General features: G+C 39.8%; 1 non-coding gene across 1 annotated transcript; it reads right to left on the bottom strand.

Annotated features, from left to right (window-relative positions):
* Positions 1-20202: 20202 nt before the first annotated feature.
* Trnak-cuu lies at positions 20203-20275 on the bottom strand. Its single transcript has one exon. It is a non-coding gene; the product is annotated as a tRNA-Lys (tRNA).
* Positions 20276-22731: the final 2456 nt, after the last annotated feature.

A 22731-nucleotide genomic window follows, 5' to 3' on the forward strand; every position in this document is an offset into this window, starting at 1 on the left:
ATACTCTTGTATTTACATGAATGGAAAGCTGTGAACTTTTGTCTCCTTTGTACAAGTTTTGGTAATTTTTTCAGTACATTATACCTCATTATAAATTAATTTAACTTGGCTTCACAAACTGAAAAAAAGCCACAATAGTGTAAAAACCCTAATAGGGCGATCGATTAAGAGCCAAATTGAGTGATTAAAATTTTTTTAATTGAAAAAAACGTAGCCATCAAAGCATTCATCTACATCTTCATTAGGAATTAACCATATCTGAGGCCTGGGGAACCAAGCATGATGTTATGACGGAAATAGTGGGAATTCTAAGGAAGGAGCCAGCATCGATTTTCAGGTGATTCTCAGCAAGGTCAGTGCAACGGCGTAGTAGGGTGCATTTTGGCCCGGGTTGCAGAAACATAGGGGGAGGAAGGGGAGGAATTGGGTAGCTTCGCCGCGCGGTGGAATGCCCCAGGGTCACGCATCGGTAGATAGTGCAAAACTCCTAGGATTCGTTTGTTGCGGCACGTTGGCGGAGTTAACGCGCGGGGAGAAAAGACGGTGACAGCCTCGGGAAGCAGGCACTTCGCCAAAGGCGATTAAATCCCTATCAATACATTGATTATACAGTCAAACTCGTTTGTAACGAATTTCAGGGGACAATCGTTCTATCCTGTAATGAAAATGATTTAGTTATATAAATATTAAAGGACTTTGCCCAATTGACCACAGTATTTCCGGGTAATATTCAATAAATCGTCCATATTTAAGCAACATATCCGTAACATTTTACCATCGCCCACCCCTTCCATCTAACAGCTGTTAAGGGAAGGATTTTATGATCAAAATGAATGAAGGATTTTAAGATGTGGCGATGGCCACACACGAGAACAACTATTGAAAAGTTAAGGAACGATGAAGTAGCGAAGATGCCTTAAATTATTTCTAAAAGAGGAAATAATTCCCCAAGAATAGCTCGTAATAGCGGTAATTTCGTACCACTTTTACTCGTTACATGCGGTGAAATTAACATTGGCGATAATAGAAAAGTCCAAGGGATCGGGAACTCACCTCGTTACATGCGTGATCGTTATAAGCGAGTTTCACTGTAAGAACTAATACATATATTTATTTTTATTATAAATATTCTACCGATTAAGATAAGTTTCCATGGATTATTTTCGAAATATTCTGGCAGTCTCCCCTCCCTTCATGGACTTCCCTCCTCAATTCACAATAACGCCTACTCCCTTTCATTCTACCGAAAATAATCTTATTCTCTTCTTCTTATCCCTCGTTTACCCAAAATTCTACCCTCTAACACTGTTTTCAACATCCCCTCCTTGCTAAGTGCTTGCTCCATCCTTACCTTCTGTCCCTTCCGTATCTCATCTAAAAGCTGCCTCTCCTCACCCACCATATCCAGCACTTCATCGTTCCTCCTCCTCTCCGTCTACTTCACCTTCTCCATTCGATTTTACACTTGCGACACTAGTCTTCTCGGTCGAAAGGTCGAATAGGTCGAAAGTGTCAATGTTTCCTCAATGCTAAGCGCTTCACTCCAGATCAGACTCTTCATTAACCTTTTCTTTAAACTCTTACATAACATCTTCTTATAAGCTCCTTCCTGTACTTGAACGCCTTCTTTGGTAACGCAATTTATTCCTTATGTCCTTGCTGCTGCATCCGTTTTCATCTCATGTACTCTCCAAATCATAGCTTTGCTTTTTGATAGATGTCAATAATAAAATAAACAAATTAACTTGCCAACCTATGGCACATTTATTTTCTAATTTTACTCGTAAATATTTATATATTAATACATAGAACTCACACTTTGCGAACGATTCACCAAACATTGTATTGTAAAAATGAAAACTTGTCGACGTCACACAAAATCAACGAACTAAGTCCACCCCCAGAATATAACTATATCAGTGCGTGTAATTCATTCAAAATATCATCCTCAAATGTTTCATTCCCCCAAATTTTTTTGCGTAGGTTGCGCCATGCACTCTGCTCCGGCCCTTGGTGGGAGCTACAAGTATGTTTCCTATTTTATTAAGTATACGGATGCAGGAAACAGTTAAAGGAATTATTATATTGCGGCTAATTTTTGAAGATATTCTTTCATGTATGACTCGTGGACGCTATTTCTCGATGAAAAAGAACGCATGGCCGATAACAGCGATTGTAACGCCTCGCTTGGCTTTTAATTGAACGACAGTTGTAACTGCGGAAATAAATTAAATAAGCGATGGAAAAAGAGACGGCGGAATCATAGGCGGATTTAGGCGGGGGGCACAGGGGTACTTGCCCCTCGCCTCCTCCCCCGACGCTTCAGAAATAGACAAGATTGTTAAAACGGTTTTCATTAAGTTCGTTTTGTATTTGTATTACGGAGCCTCAATCATTAAATTTCACATTAATTACTCTAATACTAAAATAAAGAGAATATTTCGTACAGTATGTTGCTTTTAATCTCAAATATGAGAGAACTATTTGCCTGTCAGACCCTCGTGCCCTCCCCTACAGAAAAAATCCCGGATCCGCCTTCGAGGGAATGACCGTGTGATTTAGAAAATGACAGGTCCAGCGATCACTCTTTCGGTACCCGAAAACCTATCATTCTGAGGGACGGAAAAAATGATCGAGTGATTCCTGCTTAATTCACAGCGAAGAATACGGCATTATATCCTTTGCTCTCTATTTGTTCCGAAGGCGTCCTCGTCGACGTAACACTCTACACAACTGGCGTCGATCTGTCGGATTTGAGTCGATGAGAAATTCCTTCGTCTCACATTTTGCCCTCCACTTTAATGTTGGCACTAATGATGTTAGACCCGGTGAAAATGGGTTTTGCGACTCAATTAGCCGCTCACTGAGAAAGGGGCTAGCTGGAGTTCCGAGTTCTATTTCGAGTCCCCAGCACTCTGGGTATGCGGTCACTTAATGAATTTGGATGGCGAAAAACGCTCAAATCCACTCAATCCCTATCGCTCTGTCCTTCCAGCGAACCAGACTTCCCTGCTGAGAAGTGATGCAATGGTCGTAGAGTGTAAAGGCCGTTTTACACGGTACACGGAATTGCGCAGGTTAGAGCTGCATTAATTTCTAAAATGGCGTGGAATTGCGCAAATGCATGAACGAAATTAGAAAAGGGGCTATTTTGCCGTCTCGCATCCACGCATTCTCGCATGTGTTCTAGCAATTCACCGCTTTACACGACGCAATTTTGATTGCGCCTTCACACGTACGTCAGACTGCGCAATTCCGTGTACCGTGTAAAACGGCCTTAAGTAATTATATGAGAATACAACAACGAGGGGTGAATGAAGGAAAAGTCCACGGATACTACAAAAGGGGATCTTTAGTTGGCTTCTAGGCACATTGTATCTCACCGAGAATTTTACACGTACCGTACTGACTTTAGTACTGTAGATCTGCACCTCGATTATGTAAATGTGACTGCGGCGACGGCGATAGATGAGTATTACGTTATCATATGTGCCTCCATTTTTCCTGAAAGATCCCACTTCTTCGTAACCTACTTCTAAGAACTTTGAATAAAATTGGTATCTTCCATTTGCATTTACTTTAGTCTAGCCTACCATTATCTCGTGAACTTGTTAAATTCTGCCCTCACAAGATTGATTCGCTTTTTTTTACGAGCCACCCGAATCTTCCCGCTGGGGTCGAGCCTGGTTGGTAATTATAATACACGAAGAATGAAACTATGCCGGTATTTACATTAGGCTAAATAGGAGTAAATTACAAGTAATTCGTGATATCATTTTAGGTCTTATCACCGCAAAATACTGAGTGGAATGATTTATATTGCATAAATTGTCACCAAATGGTATACTGAAAAATAAATTGTTGGTTCAAATTTTTTAACGAAATTAACGCATATATGTGAAATACTTTCTCACCATTTCGGAAAATATTAATGAATAAAAATGGGCATGGACTAAGGTAATTAAATATTTTGTCGATAAAAATTGACATATCTGATGCCAAGGCCGCCATGATAGACGCGCATCGGACGCGATACGCCGACGACGGCGACAGGGTGATAAAAAGTGCTTTCAGGGGTACATAATCGCTATGATGACCCTCCGTCGCGACGCGTCCTTAGTATCACGTTACCCCTGGCAACGATGTCAATCTCACCCTTCGCACAGTTACATAATCGAGGTGCTGTTCCTCAGCGGTGGTCATTTTCAATGCGTTTGTGTTATTTCTTAACAACCAACCTTTGGTGCGAGAAATAGGTGATCAGGATCATTTTAAAGAATGAATTTTGATTTCGTTTTTTTTCATTTCTCTTTTAGAAGTTAGATTTAGAGATTTTCCGCTTTGTTAAAAATGGCGAACTACGATTTTTCAAAAGATGGGCGGCTTAATATTACACCCCAAGATTACACCCGTAGGAAAAATCGAAGGATTTCAGGTGACGCGATATTACTCCCATAGCACGCAAATGTTAGTCGCTTCTTAAATTACTGATGGACCAAGCGATTCAAATTCATGGTGAAATAAGCTATAATCAGGGCTAATGTCAATAATTTATATTGATAATGCTATGATCAAGTTCAATACTTTTCAATGCTATTCCTCGCAATTTAAAACACATCGATGAAAAATATCAGAAAAAAGTGGATCGCGTGGGCTGCTTAACAAAGTTTGCATTCCTCATGATGCGGTCTTCCAAATTCACAACTTTTCAGTCCTTTTCCTCGTTATTGCAAACACCATTCTATCGTCGGCCTCGGTTGTGGCAGGGTTAAGCCCTCGCCTACCATACCGAAGGTCACGGGTTCGAGTCCCGCCTGGATAAGATTCCCCTTCCAGGACATGAGTGTGTGTGATCGTCTGTTGTTAATTGTTTATACTCCCGAGGTAAAGCCACATTGTGCTCATTTCGGGATAGTTGAAATTTAAAAAATACTGCGACATATTGGAAAAAAAGAGGATTTCTCTCTCAACTTCGTTACGGACATGGTTGAATACCAATTTAAAAGCGTCCGAAGTTTCAACAGAAAACAACCTACTATTGGGTGGAATAGGACCTCTATGCTATACACCTCATATACTCCCTTTCGGCATATATGACGCTTTGGGAGGATGAAAAAGTAAACGAGGAAAATTAAAATGAAGGAACTCAACGAAATAGCTTGGGAAAGGGAGAAATGGAGAACGGCTTCATTTGACCAATATTGGGACTGAAGAAAGATCTGAGGTTTTCCCGGCGTATGATGATGTTGAAGTTGTTTCGGGTTTCCCACCGGGTGAGGTTTTCCATCTCTGCCGACGTTTCGATGGCCGTGTCGTCCATCGTCATCAGGGCTTGATGACGATGGACGACACGGCCATCGAAACGTCGGCAGAGATGGAAAACCACACCCGGTGGGAAACCCGAAACAACTTCAACACAATCTTGGGACTGTTATTCTCTCCAAATAATCGATTCCATAGAATTTTAGGTAAACGATAACAAAATGCTTGTAAATTCCCTATTTTTCGTTCTTTCTCGCGCATAGTTCGCATATTATCAACAATTTTTTTAGTAATGGCACAAATGTAATTCTGAATTGGAACAATGCTGGAAAGAATGACCGGTATTAGTGGCGTAGCAAGGAATTTCGTTCGAGGGGGAGGGGTCCAAAGGGGAATTTTTGAAAAACAGGGTACTAAGAAGAGGATTTTAAACTAATGGTAAAATTTTTCATAATCTTAAAAACGTCATTTGTTAAAGAAATATTTCGTAAATTCATGATTTTCCAATATTTATTTTCTTTTGCGACGGAAAACAATTGTGTTTTTATATTTCGGGGGTGGAGGAGGTTAGTTCCGGACCCCCGGAATCCCTCTTGGCTACCCAACTGACCAGTACTGAATCAGCATTCTTTAATACATATGGTGTGTTTTATTTCTCTTGGTTACTGACGACTTGCTAAAATGAAGTCACGAGAAGATCTTTTGCCCTTGAGTGAAAGTTTTATGGCAAGGGATTGATCTACTTGACCTTACGTTCGCGCACAGGGGTATGATAAACCTTATCTTCACGCTAGGCAGCGGTGCGCTTCAACGCATGTCACTCAATTATGACATGTTCGGGACCGCTGACTTGGGCGAAATCCGCCATTACTATGTCACGTGCAAATATCTCGCCGCCGCGCCGTAGAGTTTGCTCTCCATAACTTATATAAAAAGTTGGGTAAAATGCAGGCCGAGGAGTATTTAAAATACAAAATACCGCTCCAAACGTATTTGAAATGCAAAATATAAAATATATCTCCAAATGTATTTGAAATGCTAAATAAAAAAATACCTTTGACTTGGGTATTTAAAACACAAACTACAAAATAGTATGTTAAATACCTTTTACAATACATACCTATGAAAACTAAGAGATCTTACAAAAATATAACCTGATTAAATCGAAAATTGAAGCTGCTACTAGGTGGAAGGGCTCCGTATTATAAACAACAGACACTTTAATACTTCCACAAACTATATTTAAAAAATTATATTTTATGACCGGTTTTGGCCTGAACACCATTATGAAATACAGAAAATATCAGGCGATAAAATAGAAATTTTATAAATATTTTGTGGAAATAACAAAGTGTCTGTTATTAATAAATAATATAACCTGCATTGGCGTGTTATGGATAGTTGCTAACACAAAGAAAACGATTCTAACGAAAACGAAGTAACCTCTGAAGAATAATGTTTCAGAAATGTTATCAGAGCAAGTTGAAAAGTATTTTACAAATGTATTTTTTAATTTTAGTATGGGAAAATACCAAAAATGTGCATTTTAAATACAAAATATAAGATACATTCAGGTCGTGTATTTGAAATACCAAATACAAATTAAAAATGAATTTCAAATACGTATTTTAAAGTACTATAATTTGAAATATTGCCTAGCCCTGCTTATAAGTTTACTCTGATTATGAACCCGATATTTAATTATTAGGTGACACATTTATGATTGGGCCATGAGCAACTGCGCATGGAAACTAACAATAAGTAAAGATGAGCGTATAATAATTTTATGAGCTTCAGCAACAACCCTATTATATTATTATTTGATCAGCATTATGGAGATTACAGACCGCAAAAGAACTTTGATAGCTCAGTGAAGATTTCTTGGTTTTTACACCAAGCAAGGTCCTCCATATCTCCTTCCAACGTTTCGATATCGCCCATCTTCCTAAGGGATGCAGGAATCCAATGAAAAGTGGAAACGTTTGGAGGAAATATGGAGGACCCTAACTTATGTAAAACCCGAGAAATCTTCACTGCCATTGTAAGCCGGTAAAAAAACAGACACTACTTCTTGAATAGGTCCTTTTTTTGGGATTTGGAATTAGGATTGCTTCCATGAGGACTTTTCTCCAAGGGACGAGCTGGTCTCCGATTCTGATAAACGTTTTTCGACATCTGCTCCTCTGAAATTCCTTAAATATGCTGCCCGTTATATTAAAACTCTTATCACTGCATTTAAAACGTTCGTCCGTGACGGAGTATGATCATTGTGAAGGCCATGAACATAACGGTATTCATGGATTTGGCATTTTTTACTAGGTTAGTATTTTAAATATTCGCCTGACAGGAGCGTTACGGAACATAAGTGTGGACAATGGCACTCTTGGAGATTGTTTTATGTTTGGTTAGCGAAAACCATATGAGGATACAGCCTTCAGCTTTGCCGAGAGATGGTGGAAAGTTATGGTTAGCTTGAAGTCTGATTTTACACCGAAGCTAACCAGAAATTTAAACCACATCCAGGTCAAGTTGATGGATCCTACAGTCAGCATTTGCCAGACGTTATAAAGCCGACCCTGAGAGGAAGACCAAGGGGAAAGTACTTGGGGCAGGTCACGATGGAAATAAGGAGGAAGAACCAAAAGAAACCAAAGGAGTTGGGTTGGGATAGGGAGAATCAGATGCATGGAGTGTTTCACATTGCAATCCTTTGCAGCGAGGAAAATTTACATCACTGAATTTCCTGTTTCCAGTGGAATCCTGTCTGGACACTGGAAATTGAATATTTATAGGTGGAAGGCATTGAATAATGGGAAGAAAGACAAAAATGTATGATTCAGTGGAAGGAGGATCTTCAGGAGTATATTATATATTTTTATCAGTGTCTTATATAGATTCTCATTTCGGAATAGGCATGGGCCCCTACCTTAATAGTATAAAGTTTATACCCACGCTTCATGCATATAAAAATTGCCGGTACGTTGACTACAGTCAAGGACGGTTTTGAAATACCATTCAAGCATTACAATTCCTTCAGTGCGCAAGCATACGTGGCAGAAATGCCTACTTGAATATCGCAGCCAAATATAATCAAGAGTCCGCTGGAATGATTTGAGGGATGTGAGAAGTTATCTTCAGAATTAAAAATTTACTTTCCTACAGTTTTGAGGTTTTAAAAAGACATTTACTTTTCTTTTTGAGAAAGCGTTTACTATTTAAAGTTTATCCCCTTTAAAGTTTATACCCACCCTTCAAGGAAAAGCCCATTAGCAACTCGAAATATTGGTTTGTCCCCAATGCAGTGCGTAACCTCGTTGATGAAAGCGATCACGCTTGTCATGGCATTTCGGGAATATTCGCCAACGTTTCTACGACGTTTTTTGTTCAGTTAAACTCATTCTTTCACGATGATGATGATGGACGAGTCATCCATTGAAATGATGGTGATACGCAGCGATATATACCGGTTGTATTCCCTAGAAGACTTCACGCAATTAATTCGCTGGGAAATAATAACAACATATATTATTAGTATTAACTACTGCCGCGAGAGTTTTTCGAAAAGTTAGACGGATTTCCGTTAAATTGTGCAGCCCAAATTTTTTCATTTATCTCCGTTGCACGCAAGTGGTATGAGCATGAAAGAGGAATGTTTGTCCTGCAGGTCATCAAAATCTATTACGTATTTAAATATATTGGCCTATTACCTTGTTATTTTACGTCACTGTCGTCGAGGTACTTGCCCGTTGCTATTAAACAATCCGTACTTATCGATCCTGATGATTACTGAAGCGAAAATTCTTCCTCACAGCTTCACGCTTGCCCAGCAAACATTGATAGCCTACTCGTCCTGTTTACAGAGCGTTAATGTCATCCGGACTCCGTGGTCCAGCGTAATGGCGTCCCACTTCAAGGGGATAGCCTTTTGGATTCGTTGCACGTGTTGGGAAGGGCGCAGCCGGTAATAACTGTCGGCACCGTTTCATTCCACGGCCGTGCCACCTCTGGCACTTGCACTGACCATCTCCAATTGGGGTTTGCTCCAATCCTGCCCCGAGATAAGCGTCACCCTTTTCACGAAGGGCACTCGGGGTTTGGAGGGGAAATCTTGGATGACACAATGAGAGCACACGGACTGGAATTGAATCCCCGCACACTGTCATGGCGCGCTAAAATTACACCATCAAAGTATTCCGAAAGCCCGTTTTTGGATTTTTTTCGGGGAACTCATGTATTCGATTACCCTTACCTTCACCGTTATAATTAAAAGAGGGGTGCTTTTTCGGACTCGTGCGGCCACACCTTGAATATGCAGCGAGCACGTGGAAAGACTTAATCCGTGAACTTAATAAAAATACAAATGAAAGCCGCGCGATTTGTCAAAAAATCCTAAGGAGGTACAGAAAGCAATACACAGATGTTAAACGAACTAGGCTGAATTGGATGGATGAGGCAGATACTTTGTGGAGATCCATTATAGATGTGAAGTGAAACACTTTGCACTTTCCACGTAAAAATTTATTAAACTACAGTCGATATGTTTCGTTGCAGTGCAGCATTATCAAGAAATTAACCACACCAATATAAATACAAAATTACACACTCGCATCTTGCGAATAAGTCAGTTTGTTCCCCTCCCAAATCTCACTGCCCCCTTCAATAACCATATATAGAAGAAAATATAAATATTGATTTTCCTCGCCCAAGAAGAACATTTAATCTGCAAATTTTCAGTTGGATCGGATAAAAATTGCGAACTGGCTTAGGGAATAACCAGGCAGGGGCATGAAGGCAGGCAAACATATTATTTTATAAATTTGACAGAATATTTTGCGTCTGCATATATATTAGTTGACCAGAACGTGTATGCCTGCTTCGTGGATTTAAAACAAAGCATTTGATAGAGTGAACTGGGTAAAGTTAATGGATATTCTCAAGAAAATAGGTGTAGATTAGAGGGATAGGCGACTGATTCGTAATTTGTAAATGGCCCAGTCTGCGTAAGTGAGGAAAGCGGACGGAGAATCTGGGTGGGCAAGCATTGACCGAGGAGTGAGGCAAGGCTGTCCTCTATCGCCACTGCTCTTTAACGTGTACGCTGAAGAGATGGTAAGGGAAGCGTGGGATGAGTTAGAAGCTGGAGTAAAAGTTGGAGGAATGATATTCAAATCAGTGAGATTTGCGGAATGTCAGGCGTTGATTAGCCAGTCAGGGAGGGGTCTTCAGGCTCTAGTGGATGCTTTATACGAGCGTTGCGAGGAGTATGGGATGAGGATTAATCACAAGAAGACCAAAGCGGTTTTGTAAAGCATCGCGAGCGAGAAGTGTGAGACGAAAGATAAAGGTAGGTGGGAGAAAACTTGACAAGGTAGAGTAATTCAACTATTAAGGCAGCACGTTAGGGGAAAACGGATACAGTATTAAGGACATTAGGAAGATAATCGCGCTAGCAAAGGAGGCGTCATGAACAGGAAGGAGCTTATGAGACGATCAAGTGCTGGAAGTGCAGGAACGATGTGCTGGAAGTGGTGGGTGAAGTGAAGCAGCTTATAGATGAGATACGGAGGAGAAAGAAGGTATGGATGGAGCGAGTACTTAGCGGGAAGGGGATGTTGAAAACAGTGTTAGAGGGTAGAATGTCAGATAAACGAAGGAGAGGAAGGAAAAGAATGGGATTTTTAGATAGAATGAAAAGGAGTAGGTATTATTGTGAAGTGAAGAGGGAAGTGCATGATGTAAGGGGATGCTGCTATAATTCCTCCAGCACTTAATGGAAACTTAGTTTAATAGGTAGAATACTTTAATAATAATAATAATATATATTAGTGGTATACTCATTTAAATATCGATTCAATTAGTACTTAAATACTACTTTGCAACAATTAGAGTAGTCTTTCATTCCTTATTTAGGGTTTATTTAGTTCATTTACTGGTAATAAGCATTAATTTACATTTAGTAGGTTCCTTAATTGGCCAAAATTATTGAAAAATTGAGCATATGAATGAGAATATGCTTACAATAAAAAACCGCAGCCAAAAATTCAAGCTCGAAAAGTTTCTGAGAGAGAATTTTTTCAACCATGCAGTCACTATATTTATCAAAAAATGTGTAAAAAATTATCAAAGAATAAACTATTGACGCTCTAAACCGGAAAAATATTTGATAATATTCCGCATCTCGACTAGTGTTCGGCTATTATCCTTGGGCATGAACCCATAAAATAAGTCCCATTTTCCTCCAACGAGTTACCGGAGTAATTAAAATTCTCTAACTACTCCCGAAGAGTGCTTTCCTGCAATAACGTTAATTCTCGCTTTCCCTGTCCCAAAGATCCTCATTTGCTGAGTTTCAAGTGCCATTGAAATTCAGAATATGTAAATTTCTACACTGAATGAAATATTTTAAGTTAAAAATAGTACAATATTTGTATTTCATCCGCACCATTTACTATAATTTCAACTAAAGTGGTTATCAATGGTAAATATTTTTTTTTCAAATCACCGAGGTATTTATAATATAATTTTAGTTAAAATTTATACCTTGATATTCACTTTTCCACATCAAACATATTTAGGCAAAAAAGTGGCAATTTTACATTTCAACTAGTAATTCGTGAGTAGGGTCGTACGCAACTTTTTCATTAGCTTACTTCAAGCATACTTTATAACAGGTGAGGTATGGCCCTACTAAGGCAAAAGACGTAAGTGTCTCATACAAATTGAGATATGGAATTTTATACATAGCCTTAGAAATCCTATTCTATGAATAGACACATTTAAATTGCTTACTTAACATGGTAAGGAGGTAAAAATCCTGGGAGAATTCCAAATATGTATGCAATAAAAATAGAGGAAAACTCCTATAAAAATAAGAAATGTAAGAATACCTATAATCAAGTTATTTAATGTCCTTCAGAAAACCGCAACAATATCCTTGATAATATATACATGAAAGCTAAAAGTAGCGCGTCGCCATATCTAATTATCTTGTTAATCTAGGGTGAGGCATTATCTCTCTAGTACCCCTGCTCATGGTTGCGGTGACCTAGTTACGTTCGTAAATGAAGGTACAAGGGTGGAGATGGCATGAGATACGTTCGTTGCCAAAATGCTTCCCAAAGGTGGAGGCCAGAACAGGACGGGGAACGTAATGGTTATTTCCAACCTATAATTCAGGAGACCCTTGAATCGATGAGTCGTAAATCGTAGCCAAAAGTGCGAAACAAACTCCATAAGTAACATCTTATGAACTGTTTCCTTACTTATATGCTTGTATTCTCAGCTGTAAGAAGATTCTTCTTTTCGTAGAAAGCCCTCTTCGCCTGCGCTATTCTACTGACTATTTCTTTCTTGATTCGTCCATCGTTGGTAATTCGGCTTCCCAGTTAGGAAAATTCTTTCACCTCTTCAAGCTTATATCTTTCTAGGTTAATCTTTGTCTTAGCCTCCTCTCTTTGGCTGCAAAATTATCTTAGTCTTCTTTTTGTTGATTTTCAGCTGATATCTGGACATTGTCCTTTCCATATTTATCAAAGTCTTCCTCAAATCCTTCTCAGTCTCGGCTATGACTGCTATGTCGTCAGCAAATCGCAGCATACTCTTTTTTTTCCTCCGTGGATATTGACACCCGAGGCTTTCTCCTTGATTTCATTGATGGCTTTCTCTCTGCAAGAATTAAAAATTATGGGGGAAAGTGCTCACCCTTGTCTCACCCCTTTTCTTATTTTTGTTTCTGTACGATTGAATTCATATTTGATCACGGCAACTTGGTTTTCATACAAACTATGAACAATTCTACGATCACTTTTAAGTACCAAAGTAAAAATGCAATTTGTAGAGTTTCACAACAATCGACAATTAAATGACGGGACACCATTATTGTGAATTTATTTCAAATCTGAGCGTTTTTACTTCAAGATAAACTGCAGTAATTCTACTTAAAATTTTGATACTGCAATTGGGCATATATTTAAAAAAAAAAAAAATTTACGGAGCTTAAAACTGCAACTGTGCGTGGCCTGTTTGTATGCATCATCAGATCAGAGGTCATCGGCTTTAAAGTTCGATCGTGAATATTATCGAACTATCTTATATAGCTCTAACCCCTTCCTCTAAAATTATAAAACTGGTGATGCCTCTAATTTGTCCATCAGATATTTTCCGATTGTATTGCAGTATACTGGAATGCGGTAATCAAATTTGTACTTTTTTCGATCGGAGGGAGTGTATTGAGTCATTCAAGATCGAATTTTTGAGTGTATAACTTTTGCTTTAATAATAGATATATGCATATGCGATCTATAGTTATGGATTCAACAAGTGCGGCTCCTGTCACTCATTATGATGAAATGAAACCGAATGTTGGAAACAGTTTAGCCAACGTTCATGTTTGGAATCAGTGGCATAACCAGGAAAATGCTTTTGGGGGGATGAGAGGTCTAGGGGGCCTTTTGGGGGCGTCTCCGTCCCCCAAGCAAATGCGGTCCGAGAAAATTTTTGAAAAATGACATGCCTGGAAACGCATTTCACATCATTTTGGTACTTAAAATTTAACTTTAAGTAGATGCAGTTATTATTTATCAAAAATAGGCAATATTTTTATAATATTTTTTTTCTCCAGGGCTTTGGGGGGGATCTATCCCCCTGATCCCCCCCATAGTTAGCCACTGTTTGTAATAGTTTCGATAGATCGTAGAATTCGTTCGATAAAAGACGTTGGTTCGGTAAATTAATTTTATTCTTGGCCCCAACAACCATTTGGATGACAGACTCAGCATGAGGGAGGTGAAGATCAAGACAGTAGTATCATAGAGTAAGTAAGTATATACTTACTCTATGGTAGTATTAAAAATCAATAGATAACCATCCTATTTAAATTAGGTGGAATTTCAAATAGTATTGACCGCCCTAGTAATTACGACTCCACATTGCGAGCAAATTTTTCTCGTTCAATCAAATCTGTACGCAACAACCGAAAACCAGCGAAGAATGTTTTTCGTAGGCATGCTTTCTGTAAGATCTTCCTCACTCAGGCTATTTACGAGTCTGCCAGATGGTCTCATCTACAATCCATAAGCAAACAGGGTGGTGCGGATATGACGTCAAAAACACTCCTTCAGCCTCCTCGGTCCTGGCGGATTATATACAATACATCGACGTTTGAATTTTTTTTACCTCTTGAATAAGTACGTCTAGGCTAATCTTGTAAGGCGAAATAAATGTGAAGTACCTGAACTATTTAACAAGCTACCCAATGAGTCACCTACTATTATTAATGTGAGTGAATTTTACAAGGAATTTTCCGTTAAGCCTCTTCTTGATATTACATAGTAAAAGTGTAATTATGGTTAGTGTTTCAATAATTATTGTGGATTGAAGCTATTTTTGATGAAAAATTGAATATATATTGCGTCATTTTCTGATAATCCATTGGCTATCCCAGACTCGGTGATGTCAAACGCCTGTGGCTTAGTCTGGTGTGAGCTCTATCCTCGCCTTACCAATCTAACCTTTCGATGGAAACATTGGGTGAGTATAATTACTGCAGAAAAATCATTTCAACATATTTTCTTTAATTAATGTATTTTAGAAGGATTTCCCATTAGGTCAATATGATTAGTTGTATTATTTATAGAGCCAAGGAAATTCGTTGATGCAATTTCCCTTAAAATACTACGACCCCATTCCCCTTAGGGGATGTGGTATATTGCGGAGGTCATTAAGGGAATATTAAGCACCGTGAAGGATATGCTAGCCTGAGTATTCCCCCTGGATATTCAAATTCGCCAGGTTTAACTCGAGGTCAGCGTCGCAGGACTCTGCCAGGAGGATCAAGAGTGTCATTAGCGGAGATTATGCCAATCATTAACGATGTTCCACAAACGTGGGAGCTTGACTCGCTCCTAACATACCTACTGCATCACCCTTGTATTCGGCGCTAATGTAACGATCAAGGGGCACGAATCCGTTTTTAAAGGGATTCTACCGGATGAGGGCAGGCTGACATCTACATCTACATAATACCCTGCGAGGCGAGCCACCTCTAGGGTGTTTGGCAGGGGGTGATCAATCACCAGCATGCAGCATGCAATTGAACTCCCACATGCACACCACACCGTCCAAAAAACGTCACGCATGCTAACAAATTATACTTCCATATGCTGTTAGAAATAATAATTAAATTAAGAAACGTGCATTAAAGTATACATAATTTAGTAGGCTAACCTACAAATTCATCTAATCTATTTGTGAGTTCTAACGCTGCCGTTATAATCTCGGTTAAGGTGCGTTTGGTGGGGACATGAAGCAGGTAGTCCGAAGATGGGCGTGGTACACCCTCCATAGGGTCCTTAATCCTCAACCCTTTCCTCGACGCGTTCGCCCTCGCTGGTCCGTGTCTTGGACCCCAGGGGGGGGCCTCCCTCCCGAAAAGTGACCGCTATGACTGCAATTTGGAAATCAATCAATCAATCCAATAATCAAAAAATGACTGTTTGCATAGTACTCCTGTCAATCGTGCGATCAAGTACGTCTTTGAAGAGTGATTCTGCGATGAAAAATAACGATTTTGTTAACTTTGCGAAACACGTGGCTGTGGATCACCGGAAAATGGCAACAGCGCTTTGGAATGGGCAAAGTAGCGGGCTGTTTGAATGAGTTACGAGCATGATTTTGCCATCTGGTACCGCTCATTTGCACGCCAAGGCTTCAGTTAATTTACCTTCAGTTCCACATAGTCTCCGATTAGATAACCTGCGTCGAGATAAAGGGTCAATTATTCCCTAAGTCGGATATTGAAGGGTTAAAGCAGTCGAACTACTTCAAAAAGTCAAAAAACACCCGAAAGGTGGATAGGTTGTGTGAGTTTTAGACGGTGATTGCGAGTCCCTTTACGTATTTTCTCCAGAGAAATGAAATAAAATTGCGGCAAAGTTCTTTGTATATAAAGAATCTTAACTGCTGACAAAAATGCTCCCCATTAATGATCATTCATTCAAAGAGGCGCTGCCAGGTACGGTAAAATTCTTTACTTCTTGTTAATCTTGTTAGTGTTAATACCTCATCGATAAACTCGAATGGAAATCTCTATAAGACCGCAGACTGAAAAATAAACTTAGCCTAATTGATAAATTCAAGAGACATGTATTTTCTGGCGAAGGTAGACATATATTACGAGCGCCACCATACTACAGGAAATCAGATTATATAAATAAATTAAGTGAGGTAGGCTGTAGACCAGTCTGATTCAGAATATCTTCTTTTCCGCGATGAAATAGAGACTATAACGGCAGTGTTAAAACTCAAAAAATGATTAGATGACTTGTATTGTTGCTTATGTAGAGCGATGGCTAGGTTCTAAAAACAATTATCTCAAAAATAGCAACCTTTCGGGAGAGCAAAAGAAACTATTCATATTTTTAATTGTACACTGAAATTCAAAATCAAAAATACATTTATTAAATAATACATTCAACAACGATTTCAGAAGGGAAATTAGGAAGCAGAGCAATTTATACAACGTGTACAGAAAGTGCATTACGTCATGTAATAAATTGAAGGAACTTGAAGCTAAAGAAAATTACGCTCCACAACGCTCAATAAATAAGGAGTTAGCTCCACAGATCACTCCTTACTAAGAGATAATATCTAGAAGTCACTATCACAAGGAAAGTTATCGCTAGACTGGAACATTGCAAGCGTTACACCCATATTTAAAAAGGGAAACAGACATGACCCAGGCAACTACCGTCCAATTTCAATAACATCGATCATAGGCAAGATACTTGAGCATATCGTCGTTAGCAATATCATGACTTTCTTGGACAGACGTAACTTCCTCCATGACTGTCAGCACGGATTCAGAAAAGGTAGATCATGCGAAACACAGCTCAAGCTATTTCATAACGATATTCTAAAATCTGGTGAATCGAAAAGACAAGTTGACGCATTTTTTCTAGATTTTAACTTAATCTGAACAAATGTATGTCGGTACATTTTTTGCGGAATTTGACCAACTATAACCATTTTTATTCTGTGCATGGTATTAACCTAGAGACAACAGACGAATTGAAGTACCTGCGAGTTACCATAACCTTGAAACTCTCGTGGGGAACACGTTTAAGGAATATCTGAGGCATGGCCCGGAAGACATTAGGATTCGTCAAGCGTATTGTGGGAATATTTTCGGATGAGCAAGTGAAAGAAATGTGCTATTTCGCAATCGTACGTCCGCACCTTGAATATGCAGCGAGTGTATGGGATCCGGTACCGAAAGACTTAATGCGCGATCTGAATAAAATACAAAGGAAGGCTGCGCATTTCGTCAAAAACTGCTACGGGCGTACAGACAGCGTTTCGCAGATGTTAAGCTAATAATACTGGGAGCCGCTGGAGACTCGCAGGCTGCGCACTAAGCTTAGATTGCTTGAACAATTGAGAATAGATGTCTTTAAGGGCGACATGTAGAACAAAATATCAAAGACAAACTATATTTCCAGGCCCGATAGAAGCGATAAATTAAGAGAGATGTTTTGCCGAACGGATAGATATAGGAATTCGTTTTTCCCCCGGACCATAAAAGACTTAAATAAATGCTAGTCACAACTTGGTAGAGCACTTCATTTTTTATACGTAGACGGCTGGTATCCTGACACCCCATTCCACACGCCTTTTAGGCAGCTTGCGGGGTATAATGTAGATGTAAATGAACCATGAGGTATAAAATATGTGCCTTGTGGTCAATAATAACAGCCTCAGTTCTAATTTCGCACTTGCTGCCAAGAGGTCAAGGTTGTTGTTACCCCTGGTAGATGTATTTTGCATAATAATATAATACGTAAAGGGACTCGCAGTCACCGTCTAAAACTCACACAACCTATCCACCTTTCGGGTGTTTTTTTGACTTTTTGAAGCAGTTCGACTGATTTAACCCTTCAATATCCGTCTTAGGGAATAATTGACCCTTTATCTCGACGCAGGTTATCTAATCGGAGACTATGTGGAACTGAATGTAAATTAACTGAAGCCTTGGCGTGCAAATGAGCGGTACCAGATGGCAAAATTATGCTCGTAACTCATTCAAACAGCCCGCTACTTTGCCCATTCCAAAGCGCTGTTGCCATTTTCCGGTGGTCCACAGCCACGTGTTTCGCAAAGTTAACAAAATCGTTATTTTTCATCTACATCTACATCTACATAATACCCTGCGAGCCATCTCTAGGGTGTTTGGCAGGGGGTGATCAATCACCAGCATGCAGCATGCAATAGGATTCCCACATGCACGCCACACGGTTACGCAGGCTAACAAATTATACTACCACATTCATGCAAAGGAAAACCTTGCCAACTGCTCTTTAAGGTGATCTGCTAATAATGCTAGATCACACAAAATATTCATCGCAGAATCACTCTTCAAAGACGTACTTGATCGCACGATTGACAGGAGTACTATGCAAACAGTCATTTTTTGATTATTGGATTGATTGATTGATTTCCAAATTGCAGTCATAGCGGTCACTTTTCGGGAGGGAGGCCCCCCCCTGGGAGGGTCCAAGACACGGGCCAGCGAGGGCGAACGCGTCGAGGAAAGGGTTGAGGATTAAGGACCCTACGGAGGGTGTACCACGCCCATCTTCGGACTACCTGCTCCATGTCCCCACCAAACGCACCTTAACCATAATCTCTTACTGATCTCGGAAAAAAAGAGATTCTGAATCACTGTGTTCTGCACTCTGTCTCTCTTATTTTATTTATATGATCTGATCTTCCGTAGTATGTTGGCATCCGTAATATATGTTAACTTCATTAGAAAAGACACTGCTCTTGAATTTATCTAAAAGGTTTAGTCTATTTTTTAATCTGCGGTCTGACGGAGATTCCCATCCGAGTTTATGTACGAGGTCAGTTACACTAACAAGATTATCGTGACGACCTTTCACGTACTTGGCAGCTATTCTTTGCGCGAGTTCTAACTCTGTTATTAAGCCTTTTTCATGAGGGTCCCAAACACTGGCAGCGTATTCTAAATGTGGTTTAACGAGGGAAAAGTAGCTAATCGCTCTCACTTTGTCGTCGCACTTTTCTAATATTCTTTTAACAAAACCCATTTTACGATTAGCTTGACCTGTTATTTCCCGAATATATTTATCCCACGATCGACCATAATCGATTCAAACTCGATCATAATTGATTCTAACATAAATCACTGCGAATCTCTACGACTGCCCATCAGCCAACACACTACGGTAGATCAGATCCTATAAATAAAATAAGAGTATAACAGATAGATTCAGTAGGTCGTATTTTCCACGATCAATAAGAGACCACAACGGTAGCGTTAGAACTTACAAATAGATTAGATGACATGTAGTATAGCCTCCTTACTTATGTATTCCTTAATGCATGTTTCTGAATTTTCTTATTATTTCTAACAGCATGCTTAGTGTGTTTTTAGCTTTATAGGCAGAATATCTTAATGAGTAGTTGACAATTTAGCCTCTGCTTGAATGTGATAGTAAAATTTTTAAGTATGCGTAACGTTTTTTGGACCGTATATTGTGAATGTGATAACCTATTGCATGCTGGATGCTAGTGATTGATCACCCCCTGCCAAGCACCCTAGAGGTTGCTCGCAGGGTGTTATGTAGATGTAGATGCCTCCTGTCCCCAAATTGAACATCTACATCGATTCCCAGTGAGAAATATTCCTCTTCATTCTAACCATAAATTCCATTCTCTTCCTTCCCCTGAGTTAATCTTCACTGCTCCGAAAACAGCGCACTAAAGGCCTACAGAGGGAGGGAATCTAACGGACAACGACAGAGAAATATCACAAACACCTTTACCCTGGAAAAGGGCAACCTATCCTGGCGGGACTCGAACCCGCGACCTTCATAAAATCATACGAGGACCCCGCCACCACTAAAGCCGGCGAAAAAAATACGCCCAACGTGGGGCTCGAACCCACGACCCTGAGATTAAGAGTCTCATGCTCTACCGACTGAGCTAGCCGGGCTACAGTGTAACATGCGGATTTTCTTTATTCTAACTTGTTTTCAACGTGTCATTTCCGCTCATTACTTGTTTCGTCCGTGCTGCCAAGAAGCCTTACAGCCGCCATTACGGGCCGGATCCCGTTTGATGAGTTTCTGATTCTAATTTGAGTGTACTCCCATATTTTTCTAGAAAAGATAAATGGGATGGATTTCCCTCGTCCATTCCAACCAAGAAGGTTGTGAATATCTGGAGGCGCTGTTTTCCGAGTTTTTTTGCATGGTCAGAGTTCCGCCATCTTAGTTCGACAATTTTTGGACTTAGTCGCCTACTGATGTTTTGATGTGGCTAAGTTTTGTCTTGCAAATGCTCTACATCAAGTGAAAAATGCTACTTGTATTTCGTCTGTGATTGTCAACAGAATTTTTTCCGTCATTCGCGATACTTCTATTTATGTGTAAACTCAGTGGCTGATCTAGGATAGGGACAGGGGGGAAAAATTACCATTCTATCTAGCGTAAATTGGATACCCAAGGGGGGAGGGGCTATAGCCTCTTAGCCCCCCCCCCCCATTGATCCGCCACTGTATAAACTCTGTGTCTGTTAGCCGCTTCATTGGTGGGGATACCGTTGAAAATAGACTTTTTTACTGTAATTTTTAGATTTACGTTGGCAATAATAAGATTAAATGCCAGTATAAGTGCAGTTAAATGACAAGTTTACTCTCGTAAAATTTTATTTTCAGCTGAGCTGGTTGTGGAAAGTAATCCAGGCACACTTCGCCCCACGCTCGAAACCAGTGGTGCCCCCTCCAGATGTTTACAACCTCCTTGATTAAAACGGTGTTTCATACACGAGATCATCACGTGGACTACCTTTCGTCTTGATCCAACTCTTCGACCTATCCGGCGTGTGGGCCCATACCACAGTTCAATGAGTATTAACTTTGATACTTATTTTTAACTTCCTACTTAATGGCTTCTATTGGGCCTTATGTATTATGCCATACCTAATTGTATCCTCATATAAATATTTGCTTTTTCCTGTATTGAAGTGCCTTATATCATTCGACATTCTGTTCTCAATACGTACCTAATTCTGATCTTCAAGCAAATTTTTTGTCATGATTTTTCATCATTTTACGTTATTCCATATCAGTGGCGTATCTACAGTTTTGTAGGAATATACTTTGGGGAGGGGGAATGGAACCCCAGGCAACGGGGATTCCCGTAAAATTTTAGAAAAATGCCATGCCTGGAAATACATTTTTCATCATTTTGTTACTTTAAATTTAGCTTTAAGTAGATGCAGTTACTGCATATCAAAACTAGACAATTGTTTAAAATATTTTTTTATTTCTCTGAGGCTTTGAGGGGGATCTGTTCCCTCATCCCCCTCATAGTTACGCTAATGTTCCATATACACATAGCACTTGCTGACTACCCTTCAAAGGCTCAGCAAGACCAAACCGCCTAATTCCTTATATATTTGTTATTACTTTCGTATAAAAAATGTTCTTTTATTTTTATCATTTGTTCCATCAGTACTTTAATTGTTTTGATGGTACTTAAAATGTATGTAAGTACTTCTTTCTTTATATACAAGTAAATAAATGAGTAAAAATGTAATTATTATAATCTAAATGATAATTGTAACATTAATATCATTGAGAATAAGGCCCGCCATTACAGATCCAGAATTGCCTTTCCTTTAGCCAACGCGATGCCTTTCCACCGAGACAAGGTTGCTGCCCAAATTAAAGGAATTTTTTCCACATATCTCGGGATTATATTTCTTCTCTTTTTTGGCGCTATTTTGGTCACTCCGCCTTTTCTATGAGCTCACTCTTTCCCTTCGTTCCACTCCCCAATCCCCCCTCGCACACATTCAACCTCCCCTATTATGCGCATTTGAAGGACGAAAGCTTCCGCGAAGGGTGGACCACTGTACCGTGGACTTGAGGTTCATCTTTGAGCTGCTCCGTCGGACGATCGAAAGAGAAAGGCGAGTTGACAAAGCTCTTCAAAGATCAAAACGTCCTTCGAACACTTGTCTTCGCGGATTGCATTCACCACTGCGAGCCTCCCCTCCAACCAATCCGTCGCTTCCGGCCAACCGTCCGATCACGCGACCCGCGGCGAGACCGCGAGGAGTCTTTGCCCCTTGAGAGCCCTTCTGATCGGCCGATGATGGCGACGCAATCAGCAGAGAAGTCAGCCGGAGCATGAAGTTTTCACGGCCGCTTCTCGTTTATCGTCATGTGATAAGAGACTCATCAATCACCTCATCGGATGTGTTTATAAGCTCCACCAACGCGAGATATCGGGTTAGGTGGGATCGGGAATTTTTCCCTCCCGCGAGAGTAAACATTTTCGGGAATTAGCGGAGAAGATTTTTATCAAAGCTATTCTCGGACACAGCGGTGAGGGCATCAAGAAGACGATAGGGTAGTTTCCTTCAACAAAGAAAACGAAAGGC

The sequence above is a fragment of the Ischnura elegans genome, chromosome 10 (genome assembly GCF_921293095.1).
Source record: "Ischnura elegans chromosome 10, ioIscEleg1.1, whole genome shotgun sequence".
In the NCBI taxonomy this organism is placed as follows: domain Eukaryota; kingdom Metazoa; phylum Arthropoda; class Insecta; order Odonata; family Coenagrionidae; genus Ischnura; species Ischnura elegans.